The following is a 6000-nucleotide window of genomic DNA, read 5'->3' as shown; positions in this document are numbered from 1 at the left end:
TCCCTCCAAATTTTATAAATTTTATTTCATTGTTTTCCATTTTTATAATATTAACGGTAAAAAAATATATATATGTAAAAGTGAATATATGTAGATGTTTATTCTCTTTTTTCTCTATGGCTTTCATAATGTAAATACATATGTATATCAATGTACACAATCAGATATATGTACTCGTATTTATATATAAGTTTCTCCCTATGCATACATCTTTATATATTTATAAAATTTTCTCTTTTAATATGTATTAGTGTTTTTACGCTATAATAATTGTGTAGTAGTACATAGAATGAAAATTGTGGAAAACAAAAAATTAAATAAAAAAAAAGAAATAATTGGGGGCAAACTGTTGGCATCATTATTTTAGTCGAATGCAACCCGTAGTGTATTTCGCACGTATTTTGTTCTCGTTAGTTTATTTTAAGAAAAGAATCTAAAAAGTAGTGATCGTATAAAAATTGATGTCGAAAAATTAGAAAAATTAAAACACACGAAAAAATAAAGTTTAACAAAAAAATAAATAAAAAAAAAATTTATTCTGTTAGATTCAAAACGATTTGCAGATATTAAACAAGTCTTAATTTACCCGGGAATTTTAGATAATTTTACATTATTACTAATTTTTTTGTGGCTTTTTTCAACATTTTGTTTATTATTTTATTACTTTTCTGGAGAAATAAAATTTCGGATTGAATTAAACTTATAAAGAATGTTTTTTTTATTTTGGATTGTATCTACGAAAGTTTATACAAAAAAAAATACCCAATATAATTATAAATTAAATTTTATGATTCTATTGTGAATAAAAAAAATGGAATAAGTATAATTTGAACATGTAAAAAAAATTTACGGATGAAAGAAGTAAAATTTATTCGTACAAAAAAGGAGTAAATAAAATTACAAGAAATAAGAAAAAGAAATACGCGAAAATAATCAAAACAAAAAAGAGAAAGGAAACAGAGTAAATAGCTTAGAAAAAATTATTCAAATAAAATATAAATAAAAAAAAAGAAATTAAAAAAAGGAAATAAAGAAAATTTATGAAAAGTAATCAAAACTAAAAAGGAAAGTGCGGTGTTAAAAAATAAAATACTTAACAAAAGAGAGGAGTTAAGTAAGACTTATGTACTGATGCATGACACGGTACATAATAAAGTAAGTTTATAACTAAAAAAGAGAAGTACTAAATGGTACAGTATAATAGTAAGGAAATTTATAAAAAAATTTATATACTATTATATACTACTAATACTATATAATATTATATAAATTAGTCAATTTGTTCAGTTATTACAAAAGAGAAAAAATTATCTAGGATGGAATTTAATTCATATATTTTCCACGATTTTATAAAATTTAGATGTTTAAAAATGTGTTTTCTAGTACTCAATTGATCCATTCTGTTACTTTAATTGGTCTGATTTTATATAAGGTGATTCACTAATTATTTTCAGAAACTGTTTGTTTAGTTAAGGTACGGATTACTAAATCGAAGATAACTTAATCAGCAGAAAAGGATTTAAATGTTCGGTTAAATTTAATTTTACACTATTAAATTTACAATATATATGAATGTAACAAAATATGAATACATGTGTATACAAAATCGAATCCACTCTGGTTCGATGCGTCAACAGGACTTACCATTGTAAAGATCGGCAAATATAATCATGCAATAATATACTCATGTAACGTAGAAAAAGTATCGCCGAGCTGGGTAGTCGGATATGTCAGATTCCAGGAGTTTAAAAAATGTTTTTCAGAAAGTTAATGGTTCATATATAAATCTTAAAGCCGCATTGGTTTCATACCAATAAACAGTTTTCAGTATTTAATTACTCTTTAACTGTAAAGAGTAAATAAATATGTTAACAGGAACAAAATTCAATATTGGCATTTGAAGTTTTTGAGAAATCAATGTCGGTGCTCTCCACATAACATGAAATATGAAAGCTTCCAATGTTGTCTACGAAACTAAGGCTAAACTGAGATATTTTTTCTTTTTTATTATGTTTTAACGTAGTTCTCTATAACACATATATTAATTATATAATTATGAAGGAAAATTTTTTAAAGAATGTGTAAGAAAATTACATTTTCAAAATAGAAGAATGCAAGCTGATAAATATAGATTGGATTTAAATAATTGATTATTATTTTTATTTTTTTTGGTCTTTTCAAATTTTTACTATCAATTCAACATCTTTAATTGAATGTTCTCTTACCCATTCTATTATCCGTTTTGTGTTGATAAAGACATTAATTCACCAATTATTTCTCCTACAATGAAAAAAGAAGTCAGTTAAAATTATGCAACAATTGCAGAAAAATATTTGAGGAGACTTATTTGAAATATAAGTAATTATAGGATTATACGTTTTTTTTTTTTGACAAAATCTACCTACCTGTCTGTTCGTTAACAGGCCTTGAAGAATTCACAATTATATTTTTCTTTGATTTTATCTTTTAAAGGTTTAAAAACAAAATTTTTAAAATTATGTTATTTGAACTACATTACAATTTTTTATGTTTAGTGACAAAAAAATTAAAAGATGCAAGCAGCGCCTGGCCGGTTCTGAGTTGTTCGGCGCGCTACCCGGCTTCTAAAACGTACGCCCTCTTCTCCAAGCAATAAATAATATGCAACAAGCATTGCACTTTACGCATAATAAATCACATAAAATTCACAACTTAAAGTATTTTGAAATTAAAATATTAATATTTTAAATATTAAAATATTTTAAATTATTAATTTTACTTTAAATAATAATATTTAAAATTAATATTTTAACTACGCCTTTAAAATTAAATATCGATGATTTTCTTTTATGTATAAAACTTAAAGCCATTTACTTTAATTCTAGACTAAAACCTATAAGAAGGTATTACATATGTAGATTTATTTCATTAAATAGCTTCATTTTATAGATGGGAAATAAGTCTAAAATAATGAGTATTTAATTTTCTATATAACTTTTTCATTCTATATAATATAATTGTATTTCTGTACAAAACAACGGTCCATTTGTAAATAATTCGGTACTACTCCTGAATGTTTTGAAGGTTTATATTACTACAAAAAAGGCTAATGCTTCATTTTAATCGAAATAATCAAAGATACTTTAGTATTTTTAAATAAGGCTTAGATTATTTTTGGAAAAAGTTAAAATCTTCAAAACTTTCTTAAGATATTACATAGAAACTTATACAAAAATGGACATTTCAAAGTGATTGAGATTTTTTTAATTATTTTGCCAAACATAATAAGATCTAATTAATTTAACATGAGCAATGCATTTAACAATTTTGTTTAAGATTTTATTGACGCTCTTAACTGAGCGGAACTAATTTTTTTATTTATTTAAAATGTTTATTATGTGGTTATCAACACAAGTAATAGTTTTTAACAAAAAAATTTACAAAAAATTAATAACATATTTTAAATAAATAAGAATTATTCATTATGTAAAACATATTATTTAAAGAAGGTAACATTTTTAAGTACATTAAAAACAAAAGATGGCTAAAAAGTTCTTCTATAATAAGAATTATATTTAATTCTTATATATAATAATTAATAATAAAAATTTTTATTACTTAAAAAATTAAGTAATAAAAATTAAATTCTTCCGAAAAGTTGAACTTCTTTAAGAGATTGAATTATTTTTCTGGTGGATTTATAGTAAGTTTCTTTTAGTATATGTAAACCATTATTATCATACATAAGCCTGGCATGATTCGAATAAATGTCTAATAGATACATATATGTATATAACTTGTATTGTTTCATGCGCATTTTGGAGGTTCTATTTTAGGTTTTTCAAATAAATATATGTGAGTTAGGTTACAATGTCTAATTATTAAGCGAGTATTAAAGTTTTTGTAATAAAATTTAAAGGATCTGTCTATATCATCTGGTATCGATTATTTAGCCAATTTGTCAACTTTTCCATTACCAGAGATACTACAATTATTGGGTAGCCACAAAAATGAAATTATAAAACTACACTGGCGAATATTAAAAGATTCAAATTGAATTTTTCCCGTTGTTGAAATCGTTTGGCTGAGTTGTGTGCCATATGTTTTTCTTTTGCTCAAATTGGCTTGGAAATGTTAAAGTTATGTGTGCAATGACTAGGGAAAATTTCGAATGGGAAAAAAGAAAATTGTTGATAATTTATATGGTAAGAATAATGATGTAAAAAAAAATTTGAGATGTTTGACGCAAATAACGTAAGAGGCATTTGCAACAACTTTCAATTTTATTGGGTATAGATTTTGGCGAGTTATAAATTTTCAAACTATTTATGTATTTTCATACAATTATAATTTTATATATAAGATAATATTTGTTACAAATATATTCTTATAACTAATACTTTATGAAGTACCATATCACAAGAAATTAAAAACAATTTTAAAGTGAAAAGAAGGTAATGTAATTAATTTAAATGAATATGTATAATTATATATCAAAATTAAAATTTATACTGACAAGATGCTGTACATAATACTGACCTTAGTTGTACCCATTACTGACATCAGTTTTTAAAGCTAAAATACTCCGAAACTGTAATGAATTCTTAGTCCCAGAATTCGGACATTAGAAAGAAAATTTCAATCCGATTTTAAATAAATACATAAATAAGAATTTAAATATTTTAAATATGGTGACATTTATAAAAATACAAACTTTTGACACATTACTGGCGCATATGTAAGTAATAGAAACAGGACCGAACTAACTTATAAAATAAGAGAAAAATTAATCAAACATTCAATTTTATTTAAATACATAAGTTTTTAACACTCATATAAATCAAAAAACAATAAAAAAAAATCTGATGTGGTCAGCACATAACCGACCGCATTGTATATTGTCTAGTTAAGTGAAAGGGTTACAGAATATTATGAAAATGTCTTTTAAATACGTCTTTCCAATTTTTAAGACATTAGTAAGCTTATAGTTACCATACCTAGGAAAATGTAAATTTGGCTCTTAATACAGTTTCGTTTTGTGCTACCCGAATTCCCTAAAATGCTCGCCAGTAAGTTTCGGTAACAACCAGAACTCAAATTTCAAGAAATTCCATCAATTCGTTCCGTAGATATGGTAAAAAATGTAAAATCGGCCCGAAAATCAGTTTTCGAGCCCTGATCTTTGCAAAAAATTTATATGTTCATTGTTTTAATACGAGCAATTCAAATATTAAATTTCAATGAAATCGGTTGATTATTTCTCTTTATATACGCAACAATGTATATTTGGCCCGTAGTAAACGTCCAGTTGTTGATGCCTGATTTCTTTCAAAAGTTAGGAATTTTCGCGGACGGTTGAGCAAAGCTCATATATGAAATTTCAAGTAAATCGGTTGAATACTTTCTTTAAAATGTTCAAAAATGTAAAACAGGCCCGCTAAAAAGTGCAGTTCCCGAGGCCTGATATATACCAAAAGTTGATCAATCCGTGCCATGTTGGAAATAAACTTACATATAAAATTTCATCAAAATCGGTTCAGCAGAACTTGAGATATATGCGTGCACACACAGACCGACAGACTGACAGACCGACAGACCTACAGACCGACGGACCGACAGGTTGCTAAAAATAGTTTACTTACACTTCCCTACTATGGAGAAGTGCATTCCCACCGAAAACTCGATATGCAAAATTTGTTGCCATCACATCACCTACCTATTGTTTACACAATACGGTCGGTAAAAATTATCTATAAAAACAGAACAGATTTATGCTGAATTTTTTGCAGTTTTTTTCAAATAGAATAAATGGGAGTATTGCGATAATTTGAGTTAATTTAGAAATAGAAAAATATATATATATATATACTTATATATATATGAGAAAATCTCCTTATAAATGAAGGAAACCTCGTATATGTCAGTAATCGCTACTGTCAGTATTAGAGACACTTATCTGATAGGTCAGACATAGTTTAACCGCTTCGAGTAAATGTCATTCAAGAATGAAAACTAATTCTA

General features: G+C 25.4%; 1 protein-coding gene across 5 annotated transcripts in view; it reads left to right on the top strand.

Moving 5' to 3' along the window:
- The first annotated feature begins 380 nt into the window (after positions 1-380).
- LOC129611082 (GTP-binding protein GEM) overlaps positions 381-6000 on the top strand; it is a 131287-nt gene continuing 125667 nt past the window's right edge. For all 5 annotated transcript variants that reach the window (XM_055524019.1, XM_055524020.1, XM_055524018.1 and 2 more), the window contains exon 1: positions 381-1155. The gene's annotated coding sequence lies outside the window, so the exon portion shown is untranslated. The remainder of the gene's footprint in view (positions 1156-6000) is intronic.

This window comes from Condylostylus longicornis, unplaced genomic scaffold, assembly GCF_029603195.1.
Source record: "Condylostylus longicornis isolate FDR11 unplaced genomic scaffold, ASM2960319v2 ptg000048l, whole genome shotgun sequence".
NCBI lineage: Eukaryota > Metazoa > Arthropoda > Insecta > Diptera > Dolichopodidae > Condylostylus > Condylostylus longicornis.
Note: the sequence above shows the minus strand (reverse complement) of the source record. Positions and strands in the feature narration are given on the sequence as shown.